This window comes from Peromyscus maniculatus, chromosome 19 (genome assembly GCF_049852395.1).
Source record: "Peromyscus maniculatus bairdii isolate BWxNUB_F1_BW_parent chromosome 19, HU_Pman_BW_mat_3.1, whole genome shotgun sequence".
In the NCBI taxonomy this organism is placed as follows: Eukaryota; Metazoa; Chordata; class Mammalia; order Rodentia; family Cricetidae; genus Peromyscus; species Peromyscus maniculatus.
The window spans coordinates 4,918,624-4,941,245 of NC_134870.1; the positions used below are offsets into that span (position 1 = coordinate 4,918,624).

The 22,622-nt window shown below is 41.5% G+C and overlaps 1 protein-coding gene across 1 annotated transcript in view; it reads right to left on the reverse strand.

Annotated features, from left to right (window-relative positions):
• Window positions 1–20,800, reverse strand: part of Znf521 (zinc finger protein 521) — a 309,484-nt gene extending 288,684 nt beyond the window's left edge. Inside the window, exon 1 of the mRNA XM_076554761.1 lies at window positions 20,643–20,800. The gene's annotated coding sequence lies outside the window, so the exon portion shown is untranslated. The remainder of the gene's footprint in view (window positions 1–20,642) is intronic.
• Between the last annotated feature and the right edge of the window lie 1,822 nt (window positions 20,801–22,622).

The following is a 22,622-nucleotide window of genomic DNA, read 5'->3' on the forward strand; positions in this document are numbered from 1 at the left end:
CCAACTTTCTCTTTTTTGGAATCCTTATTAAAGGCAAGTTGCTTAGACTTTTTGTTCTTTCCCTGGTTAGAGAAAGTGGTTAAAGAAGAACGTCAAAGCGTGATTGAAACAGAACAGCTCGTGGTTCGGTCCTTTACATAACGTTCTTTGGTTGGCATAGAAATAACACTTTTTCTCGGGGTTTGTTTTGTTTTGTTTTTAAAGAAGAAGAATGAGCAAGAGGTAAGAAAATAGGCATTTAAGAATCTGGACAAGAAAGTAATTTTTAGACGACATTGAATATCTTGCTGGCTGGTAGGGGTTTTGTTTTCGTTCTGGACACGTGTGATTTCCAGCTTCTCATCGGCTTCATCTCAACACAAGAAACTTGTCGTTTGCTTCCTCTTTCCTCAGACGAAGCAGGAAGACGTTTTATTTATTTTATTTTGTCGCTATTTATTTGATTGGACACGCTTGTCAAGTCATTAAAATTAAGAGATTCACAACACAGTTAATTACCCAATATGAGCAGAGTGTAATACATGCTAGCGGTCTTAACCCAGACTTTTATAATTCTCCATTCTGAAAAAATAAAATACAACAATTCAGAGGTTATCCAAAGATATCAAAGCTTTGGGGAAGTTGTGTTTTTTCCCCTAACTTCACCTTTAAACTGCTTGGACCATGAAATGAGTAACTGTAGATACAGTATATTTTTTCCAGTTTTTAAATTGGGACTAAGAGCCCATAGTATACATAGAGTGATTTCTAAAATGAAATCAGTTACAGTCAAACAACTGCAAAACAGAAAGCATTCAACTTTAGAGTCTATGGTGGAACATTCAGGATTCGGGATTTTGTGCAAAACTTCGTGGTATTTGGATTCAGAAAGGAAAGGATATTCAAACCCCGAGTTTTTACAGTGCCCCCCTTTCAGAGTGGCCATATGTGTCCCCGATAGCACAGTATCAGGTATGTGTGGTCCCAAGTTCTGAGGGGTACTAGCTAAAGTATTGCTGCCATTGAACCTGGAATGTGAAAAACTGCTAACATGATATGAAAGTGCAGCCCGTATTGCTAAAGTTGTTTTCGTGGTGGATTGATACTCTCTGTTCTAACTGCAGAGATTCTACTTGGTCTCAATCTGCAGTTGTTCCCTGCCTGGCCAGTGTCAGTATTTCTCTCCTTTCCTTCCATTGAATGGAAAACAATAAGTGTGCCTCGAGAGCCATTTGGGATGGTGCTACATGGTGTTTTAAGGGGGAAGTAAGGGTCACCCCTTCAAAGCAAAACTAAAAACAAAGTTAGTCTAAATCTAACAGAGATTGCTCCATACATACAAGGAAACTAACTCAATCCTTTAGTCTTTCATGTCAATAGTAAATGATGGGGGAGGGGGCAGGATAAAGACCCTAAACAGTTTCTAAAATGTATCCACTCAAGCAAAGCCAACATCTCTGAACAAAAAGTATCCACTTTGTGAGTATTTGGGTATCTTTGCAGGCTATGCGGAGATAATGCAAAAAGGAACACATAGAACGGTTTTACTAAAAGCCAGACAAGTGTTTCCTGAGGTCTCATCAAGGAGACTCAAAGCCCGAGACAAGGAATCACAGTTCCTTTCCTCTTTTGAAGGGACAATGGTTACCAAATCTGGCCGAGCAAACTCCCACTGGCTTCAGCATCCCTTACAATCATGCTCTCCGTGGATGAATCAATTGTGCGCGAACTGGTGAGCCCTGGGCTTTTATTAGCACGCTTGCATAGGCTCACAATGGTTCTCCATGCTTTCTGTAAGCACACATCAAACCCAGCATCCAGTGCTTGTGATGAAGACAGTGCAGTTGCTAAGCGAGGAACCCTGAGTTTTATGTCTGTTTTGTTTCGCCAGCTCAAAAACATAATTGTCACCTGAAAAACACACCTAAGGAGTAAATGGTTTTTCTTCCTTAATAAAATACATATTTAGGACAGTACACCATTATCTATTCAGTTATTTACCTTGCAACTTTAAAGTATATCATTTCCATTCTTCCAAGTAGAAATTCAGCCACAATCAAAACATCATTCATTCAACAGTTGAACACTGTCATCCACCTATTTGTGCTACCCACCAAGTGATCTATGTCATATCTCATGAAGAAGAATGACCCAAAAAATGCAAGTTCAAGGTACACTATTCAGATAATCTATTCAGAATATGGCATGAAGTTTAAAATGAGCAATGTTCTGCACCAGGGCTCTCTATCAAGTACTTAAGCCTTCTGCATAATGAAAATCTCCATTTCTAGTTTACTCATAATCATTTTAATGTCTCACCTTTTTTTTCTCTTACATTGAGAAAAAAAGTATCTACTTTTAAGATATTTGGTTTCTTTGGAAAATTTCAAATGAATGAAACAAACAATGCCTGAAACTGAGAATCCTACTTGAACAAGATTAATTTTTCCTTAACCATTCATTCCAACAGTAAAGATATTGCTATAGGACAGGTTAATTTAAAAGGAATTCTGTGTCCATGAAATCTGACCTCAAAGGAATTAATTATAGAAAAACCTATAAAATGTCAGTTCAAATAAATCTTCAACTTAAAATTAAAAAGTTACAAAGCATGAATCTCTTTGATAAGTTTTAAGAAACAGTGACCATGTTGCAATCTGGCATCTTAACCAATTACAAAGACATCCATACTTTAAATAATATAGAAACATCCTTAACCAGTGTCTAGTTAACTATACTACAATATTATGCAACATTTCTCAGATTATTTTAATAACTGATCCAAAAGATATTTTAACAGTTTATGTTTGTTCAGATCTAGTATGGTAGGTAGTTACATGAGTAATGTGTCCATATTTACTTAAGGCTTTCTTTAATGAGGACCATTTAGCAAAGACCTTTAAAAGTCATAACACACACACACACACACACATACACACAAAGCATCGTCATCAAAAAATGCTTCATGAACTATGTTACATATGTATTTGTGTATGTATATATATGCAATCACAATCAGATGCATATCAATGGATTATCATTAGAACATCTAGATAGATTTTAAATTACTGTGTTGAAAATGTCAGTGATGTGTACAGAATAGTGATGTTCTTAGCATGCAGAAACTGCCGGATCCTAGTCCCCTTCCTTACTGGAGACCATGTTACTTGCACAGGTAATCCCGCATAAGCCACTTGCTATTTGTTCTTCACCACACTCTTAGCCACTCCCTGCCTCTCTTCCTAATCTACGAACTGGGGAGTAATGTTGACTGCAAAACATTTAAGCACTTTCTGTGAAAGGTAGGTACCAAATTCATAAATACAATAAGTGAGTTTTGCAGCTATGAATGATTTATTCAACTTTCATTTTCCCCCACTGATCAGTGTTTACTTGACAGGGTTTTCCTTTTATGAAATTTGGATCTTTATGTCTTTCACAAATGTCTGATGAGTGTTTCTAAGTACTTTCCTTTTTTTGGTGGGCTGTATCAAAGAAAGATAATGTTTTAAAATGCATAGGATACATTTCTTCATTATGTTGCACAGTAATGAACTCAATGGTGTTTTCATGGACAGAAACAATTAAGACTAGAGATGTTTGGAGTGTCGTCTTTGGATCTTGTTGCTTCCAGGTCTTTGTTAATCTATGTTAATCTAAATACCAGAAGGGAAAATTATTCTTTCTTGAGTCGATGAGTTGTGACAAGGGGGTTCTAATAGCATGATCATTGCAGATAACCAGCTCTGCTTTCTAAAGTCTATTTAAAAGGTGGGACATCAGCTCAAGTGAATAGATTACAGTGTATTAGACAAACCAGATGGTATTCATCTGAGAATCCTAAAGGATTAATCATGTGGATAAGTGAGCAACTAATAAAAAGATCAACATTCACCTTAAAGAGTCTGTGAAAGGGACAAGACATTTGGTGGAAACTGAATCCTTTATTTAAATATTACTAATATCAGTTGTACAGCAAACTGACACCTGCTAAAAATAATTACTGTAATCAGAAATATAACACAAAGAGATGGTGAAATGAGGAAACACTCATATTTTCTAAAAAGGACATGTTTTTTTCCCATTAAAATGCATTGTGAACAAAATTTATGTTAGTTATATGGATCTAGCTAATGGCACCTTTGGATAAATATTTCTGAAGTTTAATATTAATTGAATTAATTTCATGTATTTCATAAAATACATAATTTGTTTTATAGCTCCAAATTTTTATATTGAAACATTTATTGAGATGAACAGAACGGGATTTCTGTGATCCACATAGTTAACCAGATTCTTAAAATGCCAGAATATCTGCATAACCCTACAGGTCACATAAACAAGAACACTGGCACTTGGAATCAAGATAATTAAAAGAAACCCTATAATGTAAATGGTAACTGTCGTTAATAAAATGAACAAACTTAAATTTGGAAGTTAAAAGCTATGTACCATGTGTGAGCAATGTGACCATGTGTAAGACCAGCTATTTTAGAGCAGAATGAAAAAAGGCTGTGGATATTTTGTCTTTGCCTCTTACAAAGAACTCAAAATGCTACAGTTTCATTTGGCAAGCTCAAATGATTGGTGAGGATCTTTTATTTACATTTCTGTATGCACACACATACATACACTATATATACATTATATGTATTGCATAATATATATTATATATATCAAATGTTCTCATGTAACTAGAGTGTTTTTAGAGGGAGGGAATAGATTTTTTTTCCTGTCACAGACAGGATGAGAGAGAAAGAGAGAGAACAAGATCACTAGAGGCATGCTAACAATCACAAAATTTTCAGTTTTATTTATTTATTATTGCATGTGTTCATATGTGCACAACATGTATATATATATGCCAGAGAACATGTGTAGAGGCCAGAGGAGAACCTTTGGGAGTCAGTTCTCTCCCATTTTCTTGAGGCAAGCTCTTCTTGCATCTGCCAAGCTCTGTGTCCCAAGGAGCTGATCCGCAAGCTCTGGATGAATCCACAGCTTCTGCTGCCTCTGCCTCCCGCCACACGAGCCCTGGGATTACAGATGCACACCACAGCATCTGATAGTACTGGGACAGAACTCAGGCAGCAGGCTTGACAGCACTCTATCATAGGATTTGGAAATAGCGATATTTTTTCATCCATGTTTAGATATTGTGAAGAGTTAAACCGAATAGACCGCTTGTTTCCCAAGGCTTAGAAATGGGTCCTGTCTTTTATAAGGACTCATGGTTTGCAAAGAACTACAACACAACCAAGCTACCCATTTGTAACATTTTCCGAAAGAGCACCGAGCCTGTCTTTGATGATTCTGGAGGCACTTCATGCATTTTTGGTAAATTTGAATGAATATTTATGAATGTTCATTATTACTATAATCAAGGCATGCAGAGATGCCAATTAATAGAGAATTCTGATGAGAGCTGTTATATCCCCTAAGCTTCCATGATGGACCATCCATTCTCATCTGCCCTCAATAACCATGTTGCTGTTGTCAATTTTGACAACTTTATTCTCCTAAATGCAATGCCCTAATTCAAAAGTAAGTCTTTGTATATAAGTTTCTCTAACCTCTATTTTTTATTTTAACTCATAAAGCCAGCTGAGATCCTTTTAACCCAGGTTCCTGGTCCTAATTTCCTACCTGGTGATTTCCTTGGAAGATAACCAACCAGTGAAAACAGGCAGTGAAGGCAGCGGATACAATGAGAGACCGAGAAAGTGGAAGAAGCCTTCTTAGTCTTCCTGTTGATGTCATACAGAACCGATGTCTTCAGACCACTGGTGAGATTTGTCATTCAACTCTGGGACTTTCGCAACCTCAATTAACAATAAAAGAAGCCAATATTCTTTTAAAGGAAAATTTCTGAGCAGAAAGTTCCTATCCAAGTTCTTAGTCTAATATATGGCATCTTTATGTTGTTGTCTGTCCTTAAAATACAGGCAGACAAAGGTCTGGCAAGTGGCTAAGTGAGCAAAGGTGCTTCCTGCCAAGTTTGTGACCTAACTTTGATCCCTAGAACTCACAAAAGGAAAGGAGAGAAGTGACTGACATAGGTTGTCCTCTGGCTTCCACATATGTGTACATATGGAGAGAAGCATACGTATAAACATAATAAAAATTTTAATTAAAAAATTCTGCATTTCCTTCCACCAATTCAGTTCCAACTCCATATTTGTTGTTTTTTTACTCATATTATCAAGCTGAGGAAAAGCCTAGAAATTTCATGCCGCTCATGCAAAATCTACCCATTGTTATTTCACGGTTCTCCTGGCAACACTGCCTGCTGTGGGCTGTTTCTTCCCAGTATGTGCCTGGTGTTGTCAGTTTGGGGTATTCCGATCCCCTTCCATGATCACGCTTTTATTGCTGGTTTGCCATTTTCATATCCAGCCCCTTCCTATTCCTTGACAAGGGTACTGGCCTCTAGTGAAGAAGATGAAATGTAAATGTTTCTCACTCTTCCTCCTTTTATTTTTTTATTAAAATTGCAGCATAAAAATGTCACTCTGAAGGAAAGCTTTGGGTTCACCATTCCCAGCTCCCCTTCCCTGTGAGGTGGATGCCTCGCCTTTTAATCATATTGCCCTTGCTTTTCTGTAAGGCAATAAAAAATGTCTCAACAGAGGTTTCTAGATATGACTTAAGTATAAAAAAATGGAATTAAAAATGTCTGATGATGTAGAATTCATTCCACAGGGACCCCATGTATTTCCCAAGGTTTTATTTTCTTCTTGCCTTCTGCTAGTCTTTCTTAATTTTGTCTTAGATAATTCTTCCTCCCAAATATCCCCTTAGGAATTGAAAGTCTTCCTTTCCTGGCTCTCCTGCTTTTCTTCTTCCTTCTCAGCACACTCTTTGTTTTCCCCTGTGGACTCTGGCTCAACCCTCTTCAGTAGTCATCATGGCTAGAGGTCTTAGTCTACCTTCTCTGATTTATCAACTGAGTGTGACCTGAGGTCCCGTGATTATCCCCTTCCTCTGATGGACCAGATACATGAATGAACATCTGCTCATAGGAGACTCTCATCAATGGACTGAGGGTGCCAGTGGGGGATGCCGATGCCATCAACCTTGCAGATTTTGCCTGCTTCTAAGCTGACCAGTTTCCTAATCACATTTCTTAAATCTCCACATCACACATTTGGATGCCAAGCCCCATGTCTTCAGGCTTAAACCGGAAACTGCCCTGCCTCCTGGGTATTCCTTATAAACTGCAGATCCCCCTCCGCTGCGTGTGTTAAGTGCCTTTAGTCTCTCCCCCATTTATGGCTGGGCTGAGTGCTGTGTCACAGTGTTTAATGTGCATTGCCTGCCTGACAGTGTAAGGTTCTGGTGGGGCTAGAATGGGATGGAACCAGCTGGCCTAAGGAGTTCTCATACTCATACTGTTCCGTTCTTAAGAAATATTCCGGGTAACCCATTCTAAACATGGGTTCCATTGAAGACTGGCTTTTCTGGAAGCCTCTCTTGCTTTTCCAGACCCTTTCATTTGGCTTTTTCTTTCCACCTAGCTTCTCGCCTTCAGACTTCCATGTAACCGAAGAATCCACAGAAACAGGAACCCATTGTGGTATGGTAAGCAGCTCGTACCACAGTACCTAGTGATCATTGCTGCAGCATACACGCTGCTGTACCATCCCAGATCCTGAACAGGAGCTGTTTTCTAAGTAATAGTGTGCAGGAAAAAATGTTGGGATTCTAGAAGCTACTCTGGGCTTAGACTATGAAAATTTATCTTTCTGACTCTTTGTGAAGCTCTTTTCTCATTTTCCCTTCCCCTCTTCCCCCTCCCTTCTTTCTGAGTCTCCATCTTGGTGTCTCCATCTTTGAGGCTTCTCATTGGCTTCTTCCCACACTGTGAGCTGCTCAGTCTGGATATCTTCATTAGGATACCCTACCAATACTCCTCAGAAGTCTGAGGCTCTTTGTCCAGTAGCCAGTGAGACACTGAACATGCAAGTAATTAGGAGTATGCTTAGAGATTACTCTTCTGGCCACACCACAGGTGTGGCCCCCTGGCTCTTAGTGTGTCAAATCTGTGCAAGAGACACGTCAGCAGAACCACCCAAGCTGCAAGCAGACACCTGAACCACTAAGATGTAATAAAGTGGTTGTTAATTTATGTCTCTTTGTTTATAGTTGATTTGCTGAATGTCATAGGTACATGTTATGGACATAGTGTGTGTATCAGACTTGTTATTCCACATGAGCAGCAGCAATGCTCTCATGAAGCAGTCAACTCCATTTCTTCAGGGTGTAATGTCTGAATCAGAGCAGCACATTCCTTTAATCGTAGCACTCAGGAAGCAGAGGTAGAAGCAGAAACATGTAGATGTAACCAACTGTCTTATTAAATAAGAAACACAGAACAAATGCAAAGAAGAAAGCCAAGAGGTCAGAGCTAAGAGCTAAAACCTTACCCTTCATCCTGCGGTGGTCCTACCTCTCTGAAAGAGAGCTACTTCCTGTGTTAAAGTCTTTATAAAGACTTTCGGTTCTGCCTTCTCATTGGTTGTAAACCCAACCACATGACTGCCTTGTCACTGCCTGTCTGTACAGACCTCCAGGTCTTCTATGGTTGGTACTGAGATTAAAGGTGTGCGTATCCAATGCTGGCTGTATCCTTGAACACACAGAGATCTGCCTAGCTCTGCCTCCCAAGAGCTGGGATTAAAGGCGTGCACCACCACTGCCCAGTTTTCCTATGGCTTGCTAACAGCTCTGACCCCCGGGCAACTTTATTTATTAACATACAAATAACATTTTAGTACAAATAAAATATCACCATGGAAACAGGATCAGGCAACTCTTAGGGTTCTGTTTTACACAGTGAATTTCAGGCCTGTTGGAGTTACATAGTAGACCTTGTCTCAAAACAAGAACAGCAGAATTTATTGAAGCTATACATACCTGTAATTCTGGTACATGAGAAGTGGGCAACACACACACACACACACACACACACACACACACACACGTGCATGCAAGCGTGCACATACTCTTGCCCACCTGTATACAGGACCAGCATGATGCCTTGCTGTGCAAGCCTGGTGGTCTGAGTTGGTCCTCAGCACCCATGTAAAGGTGTAAAGAGAGAACGTATTCCACAAAGCTGCCCTGTGACTTCTGCTTGTACACCATAGCAGGTGTGAGCACACACATAACACATACATGCAACACCAATAATTTCTTAAAGTTAAAACCCAACTGTGTGTGTGTGTGTGTGTGTGTGTGTGTGTGTGTGTGTGTGTGTGTGTGTGTAGACCTAATGAAGAATTTCCCTTTCTCTAAAATGTTACAAAGAACCACTGGCTGTAAGTTGGTGTGACAGTTGGGTCTCTGAGTGACCACGTTGAACCACTTTAAGCAGGAAAGCAGCATGTTAAAAAGAAATTGGCAGGTTCTAGAATCAATGAGCACTGAAGAGTCCATGGGAATGAGAGGGTAAACCCATCAATGCCAGGCCAGGTCCTGCCACGGACACTGGCCTCAGCATGCTGGAGCACCTTGCTGCTTCTCACCATTCTCTGAGGACTCCAAGTCCCTAGTGGACATCTGCTGCCTGAGCTGCAGCCACACACTTCAACCCCGTGTTGGAGTGCAGAGCCGTGAGTTCTGCTCCCCCTCCAAAATCACTCAAGAATATGTAACCCTAAAGGAGTCAGATGCAAGATGGGTGACCAGAAAAATAACCACCTGAAATAAATGAACTATTTCAAAACGTGGTAAACTCATCCCTTGAAACAGTTCCTTCCCTGGGTGGTTTAATTTGACTTCTCCTTCTCCCTCCCTCTCCCCTTCTCCTCTCCTCTTTCCCCAGTCCAGAAATTGGCAATGCCAGCAGGTAAATAATCTGCAAGTGCTCTGCAAATGAGCTGCCTCCCCAGTTCTAGTACTGCCTTCCACATCACCTCATAATATAGATAATGTCTGTGTGTTTGTACATGTATACATACATACATCACCTCATAATATAGATAATGTATGTATGTTTGTACATGTATACATACATACATACATACATACATACATACATACATACATACGGTCATGTAGATTCCCATTCAGTACCCACTTTTTAAAATAATGGCCCATGCATATGCATTAATTATGGCTCCCCTCTCCCCACTGGCTTTCCATCTATTATAGTCATTTTTAATCAGATGAGTGAAGTAGGGGTGCTTATATGACCTCTGTGCTCATGTGTATTGGCATACTTGTAGTCTAAGGAAATAATTGAAATGTGCTGGGTACTAGGCCTCATGTCTCTTGCAAAGACGTAGACTAGTGTTTCCTTTCTGTCTGTTATCTGTGTTTTCCAAAACTAATCTGAATGCTTCCTGCAATGTGTTCTAGTAGCACCTTTTCCCATGTGGAACGAATTATGAGTCGGCCACTAAATCCAGCCCTTAGGAATGTGTTTTCTCCCACTGATATCTATGCTTGACAATGGCCTCTCATCTCTTGGTTCTCAAAATCTCCCAAGCATAGGCTTGAGTGGGAAAGTCGCACCAGTGACCCCCTTTGCTCCCCTAGATCTTCCTAGAGCGTTCAGTCCCTCCTCACAGTGAGTTCTAATGCCTTGGATTTGGGGTGATGGTCACCTCTGTTTGTCTTCCTTCCCTCCTCAAGTGGGCTCTGGTCATCTTTCTGCCCAGACCCCCTAATGATTTATTGTAGTTATTTAGTTGTTTTTGTTTTTTGTTTTTGTTTTGTTTTGTTTTTCTTTTGCTGTATCTGTAATTACTAGCCTCTTCCATGAAGCCAATTTCCACTCTCTTAGGAAGAATAAATTTCTGCATTCTTTGTCCTAAGAACTCAGCCTGTCTCCTCCTAACCCTCTGTCTAGCATCTCGACCCTAACTGAAGCTCTTTCTAAAACTCATGGGTGTTGAGGAGAAACAGAATTTTGTCAGACACAAATGGGGAAGGTGATTTCCAGATGAGGTTTCTAGGCAGATCAGTGACAGTATTTCATTCCTGTCATATTTGTAATGATTCTGAGCATGCATAACGCTAAACAAGATGCATCTTTAGCCATCTTACTGCCATTTGTTACCTCCAAATACGTGCCTAATGTCCTTTATAGAATTTTATTATGATGATAATTTGTTCATCCATAAATTCCTTCCCTTCTTTTACTTTGTATACAATTCTTTCAAAAGAAACTTTGGGGAAAGGAAACATTGGGAAAGTTTTCCATTTCTAAATTACACACACACACACACACACACACACACACACACACACACACCTCCTGTCTTTACTCATTCACTCCATTTTTCACTTCAGGACATAAAAGCTAAACTCTGTTCTCTTACTTTCTAATGCAGAAACAGTCTTCAGTGGAAAAGATTTGCCTTGAGTCACAGCTTCAGTTAACAGGAGAATCATCCTTAGTTATCCTGGGGAAAAAACAAACCAGTTGTATCACAGTTCCAGTGAGGACCACCCTGCTGTTTCCACATTGCTGATCAATCATACGGTCCTCTCAGGAGTTTTAGGTGGGATGCGTTTCTCCGAGACGCTGATTTCCACTTTTTCTTTGGAACCTCTGCACATCTTGAGAATGAGCGCTCAGTCCCCATGGCCTACTCTGGCCTCTGCTGTTCCAGGTCTGAGTTTCTCTGCCACCAGCTCACTCCTCGTCCTCTCTTCCTTCCTCACTTTTGTGATGATTTATCATGTTTCCTCCTTTCTTACTTTCATTTACTCACCATAACTGCATGTGTGGAGCACAGGGTGACATTTTCAATGCACGCCCATGATGGGTGATAAACAAACCAAAGTCATTAGCATCTCTGTTACCTCAAACATTTACCGCTTCTTCTTATTGGCAATGTTCAAAATCGTCTCTTGTAGCTAGTCTGGAATGTACTAAAAATTGTTGCAAATTATAGTCATTCTTGGTGTCATTGAACACTGGAACTTGTTCCTTTCTCTCACCAGCATTTTATCTTGTTTCAAGCCTTTATCCCCTCAATTAAGGGTGATTGTCTGATTACCTGCCCCCCTCCCGCCCACCAGGCTCTGTAACCACTGTGCTACTTTCTACTTGTCTGTGAACAATGTTTTCTTTTTTCTTTTTCATTTCCCTGTATCAGTGAGAACCTGATACAGTTGTCTCTAATTTCCTGTCATATTTTGCTTAACACTGTGTCCTTGGTCCTCATCCACTGCTGTGGATATTGTTCTGTGTATTGTGAAAATGTTGTTCTGATTGGTTAATAAATAAAGTGCTGACTGGCCAGTAGCCAGGCAGGAAGTATAGGCAGGACAAAGAGAGAGGAAAATTTTGGGAACAGGAAGGCTGAGTCAGGAGTCGCCAGCCAGACACATAGGAAGCAAGATGTGAAGGCAGAACATTCCTTCTGCCTTCTGAGAAAAGGTACCTAGCCACATGACTAAACATAAATAAAAATTATGGGTTAATTTAAGTGTAAGATCTAGCTAGCAAGAAGCCTGAGTCTTTAGGCCAAATAGTTTAAATAATGTAAGTGTCTGTGTGTTTATTTGGGTCTGAGCGGCTGCAGGCCCAGGCGGGACTGGAACTTCAGCTACAATCCACATTGCCACAAATGACAGGATTTCACTCTTTTTTGTGGCTGGATTTTATTCCTGCTATGGGTTTGTTGTTGTTGTTTGTTTCTTGCTTCTTTCATGTTAATCGCTTTTCACTCCTCTGTAGAGTGATGCCCCTGCCTGGGATGAGCTCCCACAAAAGCTCTCTCAAAGGGACCCCTGATCATTCTACTGACCCACAAGAAGATCCCCAATACCCTCCACATTAGCACTGCTAGTCTTTCTCAGCCACAAACTGCAGAAGTCCACACAGGGTTTATGTCTTCCAAATGATTTAGGGATAGACTATAAAGATGGCACTAATTAATCCTGGCTGGATGGCACATCTTCCACCTAGCAGGGTTCCAGAGACCAACCAGTCACCAGGCTTGTCCTAAAGTACCTTCATCCACCAAGATAGTCTCTCCAGCCCCAGAATGCTTGATTTTAAAGACTGGTGCTTGACTTGCTTCTGACTTGAGTTTCATAAAAACTTATTGTATGAATTTTGGCTTGGGATGAAGACAGATTTTTAATATTTTCTAAAATGGCCCTGAACATAATTTTTGTGTTATGTATTTATGTGAAGCCATATTCTCAGCAGTGATGATTATAAAATCAAAATATTTATAAGCTCCAGAAACTGCTGAAGAGGCTTTATATCATGCTGTATGAGCTACTCAGCCAAGATTTCATGCTTTCTATTAAAATAGACAGGCATGCTCATCTCATTAGTATGCAGATTTTCATTAATCCTTAATGAATGGTGAAGTTATATGTCTATGTTTTAAAGAATTATTTTTAAATAAAATTATTTTTTATTTATTATCAGTGAATGGTTTGTATACCTGACTCATATTCCTCTATATCCAGGGTCATGTAAAATGTTCTCAGGTGAAAGGAATGGAGAGTAGAAAAAGTTGGAGAAACTCTTCTCTAGACTAAGAACACCCAAAAACTTTCTAAAATAGTGTTAAGGGTCATTATGAGTCCACTATAAAGATTCTAGCTAAAGAACTGTCTACAATAATGTTAAATTTCATTATAAGTCCACTATAAAGATTCTAGCTGAAGAACTGTCTGTGATAACGTTACATTTATTATAAGTCCACTATAAAGATTCTAGCTGAAGGACTGTCTGTGATAACGTTACATTTATTAGAAGTCCACTATAAAGATTCCAGCTGAAGAACTGTCTGTGATAACGTTACATTTATTAGAAGTCCACTATAAAGATTCAAACTATGTGTGCACAGCTGTATGATGGCAGCCGATGAAAGTCAGAACTTTGCTTTCAACTGGTAGTTGGTGGCGCACGCCTTTAATCCCAGCACTCTGGAGGAAGAGACAGGCAGATCTTCGAGTTTAAGGCCAGCCTGGTCTACAGAGTGTGGGAGCCCAGCTGGGCGACTGGCTTCCACATTTTATAACAGGGAACTCTTGAGGAGAGAGGGATAAGAGATATTAGATAGAAGGATAGAGGGAAGAGAAACATAGAAACACAGGATAGCCTCAGGAGGGGCTAATCCTTATCCACTGGCCCCTTCTGTCTCTTCTAAGGGGCTTTTTAAAGGAATGCCAAGGGGTAGAGCAAAAGACCTGCCCCTAGCTCAGCCAAGTGCAGACCCTTCCAATCCATGCACATGGTCAAGCCATCCTCAAACGCAGCCCTGCTGGGTGGAGCAAGCTCAGATTTCACTAGGAAACCTCTATGGGCCTCCACAACAGAGTGAGTCCCAGGACAGCCAGGGCTACACAGAGAAACCTTGTCTCAGCAACCCCAGAAGAACTTCTCTTTCTCAACTTAGCTTTGCCTCCCCAACTCTGAAAACAGTGACCAGTACATAGGAGATACTCAGCAGCTGTTAGCTGACTGACAAGGATTATTTCTCTATTATTCTCCTTAAAAATATTTCTCAATTTGTTTATTTGAACGTTTTTTATTTGATTTGAAAAAATGAAAGAGATTAATGCCAAATTTCTGGTCTTCATGAAAATCTCAGAATGTGTCAGCTAACTGTCATCACAGGCACACTCCAGAACAACCTACTTTAAAATCTGGTGCTTTCCAACAAAGACCATTCATTCTTGCTCATACATCCCTGTGTCTCTTTGGTGCAGTGCAGTGCACCTGAGAGGTGAACAACAGAGGGGGTGGGCTGGATCTAGACATGTCTCTGCCTCTCCTCCCGCTCTTTATGTTAGCAAATTACCAGGGCTGCCCCCCCCTCCCCACAGCTGGGGCAGAGGAGCAAGAAGACAGAAAGTCATTTTCAGCTTCCACTGACATCATACTCAAGAATACCTCATTGGTCAGAAGAAGGCTCATGGAATGGTCCACATCTAGACAAAGGAACACACATCAGCCTTTAGTCATAAAAACACAGCAGAGGACATGGAAACAGGATGAGTTAAAAACTGGATCAAATGACCCAGTCTACTATTCATGACTTTTAGAGGAATATCATAAAATACATGATCATGGGTAGTGTGCATGGCTGGTGTACTGACAACTTGACACAAGCTAAAGTCATCTTGAGAGGAGGGAGCCTCACCTCAATTGAGAAAACGCCTCCATAAGATCAGGATACAGGCAAGCCTATACGGCCTTTTCTTAATTACTGATTGATGGGGGAAGGACCAGGCCATTTTGTGTGATGCCATCCCTGGGCTGGTGGTCCTGTTATTATAAGAAAGCAAGCTGAGCAAGCCATGGAGAGCAAGCCAACCAACAGCATCCCTCCCTGTCCTCTGCATCAGCTCATGCCTCCAGGTTCCTGCCCCGGCTTCCCTCAGTGATGGGCTGTTTCCTGAAAGCATAAGCTGAAATAAACTCTTTCTTCCCCAAGTTGCTTTGGTCATGGTATTTCATCACAGCAATAGCAACCCTAACTAGGACACGGGGCTTTCCAGGGAAGTGTTAATCCAAACAGTGTTTTAGTGGGAATTACATGGCAGAGTCCTCTCTTGTAGACACAACTTCCAATTCTGCTTGGGAAGAGCAGCAGCTGGTTTCCAGCAAGCAACTGCCACCCAGGAGGCTCCTTGCATGACCAGTCTGGGGGACTCTCAGGTTTCTTCCCAACAGAGGAGAACTTTCCCTCCTCTGTGGCAGCTTTGCTGTTGATATCCCTGTCGATGCCTGTACACAGGGTACCTCTTCATCCACACCACCCACCACATTCACAAATTTGCCTCTGTCGATTAAGACTTCCCGACACTTGCTGCATTCTCCAGACAAATGCATCCATAAAGGCTTCCCATAGTTAGTTTTCATTCTAGAAAGTCTAAGGGATAAACATTGAGTTACATGGAACTATCATGAAAATGATAAAGTAAAACCTATATGTTGAAAGCAATTGAGAAAGGAGAATATTGATTAGTTAACCTTGGAATATGAATTAGGGGCACATTTTGACTATGCTATGTGATAATCCAAAATCCTCTTTAAAACAAGGATTTGTTTTTAAAAAACAAAAACAAATTACTTGTTTCTTTTTACAATTATTATAAACTTATAATCCCAAATTATAGACTAAAATGTATATATATTTCTAAAAACATCCACAGGACTATGATTGACAGAATAATTTACCATTTTTAAATGATTTGATATTTTAAAATCCCCATCTGCATGATCTTAAGCCAGACCTTGACAATGAAGCCTTACCCCACCACATGCCTGTGACCACCTCCTCAGGACTCTGGAGCCGAGGCGTCGTCTTCGAAGAACTCACCAGTCTCTTCCCACCTTCTCTACTCCTGCCTCAAGTAGGAGGTTCACCCCCAAAGACCTCTCTTTCTTTGTCACTCTGCACTTGTAGAGAGTTTATTATGTGACAGGATCACCAGGATAAAAATCCATTGTCTCAAGGCGGAGACAGATGGGCAAATAATTCCACGACTACATTCTAACGACAAACGCAAGGAGATGAAGCTTCCAGGCTCTTGGGCACAGAGAACGGACCGAGGAACACCGTGTAGCAATGAGAAAGCAGGAACTTGTTTCCTGAGAAACCAGAGAACAGAGGATGGCTGAGCATTGGCTTCCTAGATTTTACATCTTCTGATGTAAAAATAATGAACGTAAGAATGAGTGTGGGATGGCAGGTGCTTTAGACTGAGGGTAAAATGGTAAAGGCAAGCTTGTCAATTGTAAGACTGGACTGGGAGAAGACTAGAGACACCAAGAGCCTAGCAAGGATGGGCGCAGAGAATCACCACGACACGTTATGGGAAAGGGAAAGAGGATGGCAGGGGCGAGTAAGCCATGATCACAATGAGCCCAGCATTTGAGGGTCACAAATGACCCGAGAGCCGGACGGTGGGGACAGGTCACCCAAGAGCCGGACAATGGGGACAAGGACACCTCAGTGCTGGATGGTGGAGACAAAGACAAAGCATGTAGGGGAAATCTAGACACTGAACCTACTCCTCAGAAGATGGAGATGAAGGGAAGATGAGAGCTATTGATTCCCGGTTTTGGTAGAGGAGACTTTCACCATCTGCAGCTCTGGTGAAGGCAGAGCAGGGTTGAGCAGAAGACTTGCTAACGTGAGAAATGTCAGACATTGTATGCTGATAGGTGTTAAACAATCCCGATTTGTCACTCTTACACTTTGGAAGTGTCCCCAGCCCATGCAGGAAGGGCTCATTAACCAGCCTGTCACACCCTTGAGAGGCAGAGGGACTTTTAGGAGGTGAGATCTGAGGGGAGGAAGTGAGGTTACTGGAGATGTGATCTTGAAGAGGACATGCACACCCCTGTCCCCTCACAAGTTCCATGTGCTCGTGCTGTAGCGCCCTGACTCACCGCAGGTTCAGAGGTAACAGCGTCAACTCAGTGTGCACTAATGCTTTTACCATCATGAGGCAAAGCCTTCCTCTGTTTAAACAGATCATCTTATGCTTCTGTCACAGTGGTAGAAGACTGACCTCTACTATAACATCTTATGTAATCTGTGTCCCTTTAGTGGTGTTGGCCTCCTCATCCATAATGCTCTTAACACACAGTGCCTCGTCTATAATAATTCTACATTATCTGATTTCTTCATTACTCCTGTGGGGTTTGTAAATACCGTTATTCTAAAACAAACAAACAAACAAACAAAAACAGAAACCTGAAGTACTGACGGTGTTTGTAAAAACATGCTCCACCCATAAAATTATTTTTGTTGTTAATTCATAACTGTAATTTTGCTACTGTTGTGAACCGTAATGTATAGATCTGTGATTTCTAATAGTCTTGGGCGACCCCTGTGAAAGGGTTGCTCAGCTCCCTCACACAGAGGTCATGTCCCACAGGTTGAGAACCACTGCCCTAAAGAGAGGGAATGGTATTCTCCAAGCAACATACCACGTAGAGAATCCATGCGTAGGCTGTTATGCATTAGCAGGGATCACACTACTCTGGTTTTACTGTTTCCAAATGGAACATTCTAATGCTAAGAGTTAAGAAAGATTCTTTTCACTTTATGTTGGCAGTGAAAGTGAGTAATATAATCACACTGAAAATGTCCCCATCTCTTGCAGAATAAAAAGTTGTTTTTAAGAACTGACAACTTGGAGCACAAGGCAGTTTCTGTTTCCACTTTACCCTCAAGAACGCATTGCACCAGGAATCTGAACCCTTGAGAATAATAAAATAATTACAGTTTTATTTTACTCCATTCTGACATTCAATTTGATCCATTTGTGTCTGCGTATTTCAGACAGAAAAAAAAATGAAAGTGTTTAGCTATATCAAGGTGAGGTTTTCTAATAATCTATAATCCTCTCTAAAGAGTTTTATTTTCATTTATACATTTCTTAAAAGTTTTTTTGTCAATGGTCTTTGTACCCTGAAGATACCAGTAGAGTAACTCTCACTACAAAAAAGAAAAAAAAAATCAGAAAAACCCCATCAGTGTTTTAAAATAATTCACACATTTTTAAGTGGTGCAAACGTGTTAATATCTAACATAGGATGCCGTTTTGAATGTGTGCACATGCTTGAGCCACTGGGAAAGACTGTTCTAACACTCATACAAGTAGACTTTGATATTGGACTTCCCTATGGCAGCGTTTATCCAATGTTCATATTTTGTTGAATAAAGAACGCGGATATCTGAAAGGAGGTCTGGAAACCATCCTCTGTGCAGGGATTTAGTTTTAAAATGCATCCAGTTCAAGGGTTAAATGCAAGCCAAGCAGTCACTTCAACTGTGTTTTTGAAGAAAATAAAACAGCTTGATGTAAGTTAAACGAAGGGCGTCTATGACTTCAGAGAAATGGACACGGAGAGAAAAAGGTCACAAGATTAAATTTTCCCTAAGGGAAAAGTCCTCCTTTGGAGTCATTAACCTCCTTCTAGGTCACTCCTGAAAAACAGCAGGAAATCCTCCTGCCGGAGAAAGATGGGTGCACCTCACCACCCACTGACCCGGGAGGCAGGCTGCATCTCATCTCACTGCCCAGCTTCCCTTGGGGCATGCCTGATTTTTAAGGCCTTTGTTTTAAAGAAACAAGATCTCTCCTTTTTGAACTCTGAAGATAGAAAATATGCAGCATGGTTGTCCACACACAGGAAAGCCTAACACTCTTCTGATAGACAAAGGAAATATATAAAAATTGATGGCAGTTGCTTCAGAATCCAAGCAGCTTGTGAGCCTCCCCCACAAAATTGTCCGAGCCATGCAATCTTTGTAACCTTAATTTTCAATATCTACTTACCATCCCTTCAAAAATCTGAGTCTTCTGTGTCTCCACAGATCCTACCGTCAGCTAGCATGAAGGTCTTCTTTGTCAGAGCACCACGGCTGAAGGAACTCTTTGAACATAGTCTTTGCTAGTTCTGTTATTTATCTATTGATTCATAAAACGAGGGCACGGGTACCAGAAGAAGGCTTTAGATATGAAAATGGAATTATTTAGAGGAAAAAACAAATACAAATGGGTCCTTGACAAATCAATTTTAAATACTTCCTCATCCTTTCCCCCCCTGATCTGGGACAAATATTATTGCTCATTTAGTTAGAATATATGATTTATAAATTATAAAATAATAGTACTACCTGTGTACATCCCCAGCTTTTCCTGATGTAATGCACCACAAAATAAAACACTGTTAAATAAGGAATTTGACTGCTCAACAAACACGAGACTGAAGGGTAGAGTTCAGGTCATTTCTTTATTATTATTATTATTATTATTATTATTATTATTATTATTATTAAGAAATTTTTTTTTAGCCGGGCGGTGGTGGTGCACGCCTTTAATCCCAGCACTCGGGAGGCAGAGCCAGGTGGATCTCTGTGATTTCGAGGCCAGCCTGGTCTACAGAGCGAGATCCAGGAAAGGCGCAAAGCTACACAGAGAAACCCTGTCTCGAAAAACCAAAAAAAAAAAAAAAAAAAGAAATTTTTTATTCATTTTACGTACCAATCACAGATCCCCCTCTTCCCTTCTCCTGCCCCTCCATCCTCCCCCACAACCGACCCCCCATTCCCTCCTACAAGAAGGTAAGGCCTCCCATGCGGAGTCAGCAGAGCCTGGTACATTCAGTTGAGGCAGGTCCAAGCCTTACCTCAAGGCTGTGTGAGGTGTCCCACCATAGGTAGTCGGCTCCAAAAAGCCAGCGCTAGGGAAGTTCTCGGGTCATTTCTAAGGGCTTGGGGAAAGTGTGGGCTCCCACTTTGGAAGCCTCTGAATGGGTAGCAAGGTATCAGGCGTGGTGACGCACACCCACAGTCCTAGCCCTTGGGAGGCAAAGCAGTGGCTCTAATCCTGGGCTACATAGTGAAATCCAGGCTAGGAAAGTTATATAAGCAAACAGACAGACAGACAGACAGACGGACAAGTAAGCAAGCTGATACCAAAGGAAAGAACAACAGTATAAGAGTTGCAAGGAAATCTGGGCCTGGTGGTGCACGCCTGTAATCCCCGGACGCAAGAGGCCGAAGGGAGTCTGCACAGTCTAGGCCACCATGAGGACATTCTGAGTTCCAGGCCAGCAAAAGCTCCAGTGATCCCTTCCCGCAAACACCACCACCGAACCAGCCAATCACCACCGAAAACAAAGCTGTGGCAAGGAAAACACAGCTGTACCCAAGACTCACTGCGGGTAGCAAATTGGAAAATCCCACTGTCCCAGTTTCTCGGAGGTTTTTATGTTCTCTTCCAAATGGGCTCCACAGAAGAACATGAAGATTTTAGATGGCATCGCGGCGGTTCCCAAGGCAGGGAGCGACTACTGATAAAGTCACAGGCCTCGGCCGGCCGTTGTCTTTCTGCGCAGCTTCACGTGCTGACGGAGTAACCGTCTTAGCAAACATTACGCCACCGACTACGTAACTTCCATCACGTGAAAAAGGCAAAAGTTTCCTGACTGTGAATGGTAGGAAAAAGAGTCGTAGTCTTCTGTCCAAATGCACTTCTGAGGCAAAAGGTCAAAAACAAACCTCACAGCTCTCAGCTAGAATAAACAGATTTAGTCTGTTGATGCTAGTGGGTGCCGTGGGGGTACTCCGGGAGCCATGGCCACGGCCACGGCTCACTCCTACCTCCAAACACACTTCTAGGAGACCTGGTGAAATGAAAGTGAACGAATATTCCACCGTTCCTGGTGTTTATTAAAATGCCCCCAGGAATTCCCTGCAGAGACCTGCTTAAACAAAACCAATGAGCGAGACACCCATTTGATGCACAGTGCAGGGCTGAACTTGGGAAGCAAAATGTAAGTGACATAGGCCAGAACATGTCTGAGCACCCCCCCCCCCAAAAAAAAAGACAAATCACTTAAAACATCCACTCTCTAAGCTTTCTTGGTGTTTGTTAGTTTCAAAGCATGTATTATTAATCCATCACTCACTCTACCTCAGTCTCACCCTCTTACTTCAGTGGCACAACACTGTCAATGCATAAAAAGGTAATATTGGATTCTGTTGCAGACAGACTTCTGCTCACTGCTGGGCCTGCTTATTGCCAAGGTTTCCCGAGGCTGTCTATCTAAATGGCTTTAAAAAAATTAAGGCTTATATTTCTCTCTTGTCAATTTCAATCTGAAGTGTGCAAATGTCTTTTAACAACAGCCAGTTGTTGATTGGCAGAACAGGTTCACGTAGTCACATGGCCGAATTTCCTCCTCTGTTTGCAGGGATTTCTTCCCTATGGTCCAGCTAGAAGCCCTCCCTCTGTGCGTGGGTGCGTGCGTGCGTGCGTGCGTGCGTGCGTGCGTGCATGCATGCATGCGTGCATGCGTGCTACCAGAAAAATGTAGGAACCCCCTAACCAGGCATGATGGCACATGCCTGTAATCCCAGCCCTCAGGAGGCAGTCTTGAGGGCCGATACAAGTTCAAAGCCATCCTGCTCTACATAGCTAGTTTGTGTCAGTCAGAGCTACATTGTGAAACCCTGTTTCAGAAAACCCAATGAACAAAATGTAGGAACCTACTATAAGAGGGATATATGTATGCTAATGGTCTACAGAACCGTCCTCACGAGGCTGAGTCTTAGTGAGGCTAACACTGTAAGGCTGATGGTGCGTCGGGGAAGCCCTAACATTTTACTGTTGGGGGCTGCAGAGGTGATGACTCAGCTGTTCAAGGATAAAGCTCACAACCAAAAAAACCTCAACGGAATGGTCTAGGCGCCTTGGTCATCCGCAACTTTCCTTTGTGTCTTTCCTTCTTTCCGCCCCCGCCCCCTCAGACAAGCATCTGTGTGATCCTGAAGACTTATGGAGGAAGGATGGAGGGCCACTTTTCTGACATTGTCCAGTTGGTGACTCTTGCTCATCGCCACCAAAGTGGAATTTTGGGAGGCAATGGCGAGTCTAGGCTGAAATAAAGTCTTCAAAAGGAATCAGCTGTAGTAAGGGAGAGACAAAGGAGGGGGAGGGGAAATCCTGGAGCAAAATGTTTTCTTCCCGTTTCTCCCTGCGCCGGGCAAGGGGGAGACTAAGCCATCTCCCTTTAACGGCACTAATTGTTTGCCTTATCACAATAATCAAATGCAGCCATATTAATCTCTCTGGTTATTAACTTGATTTTTACACATTAAGATTTAGATTTAATCCCCCAGGACCGTCTATTAATG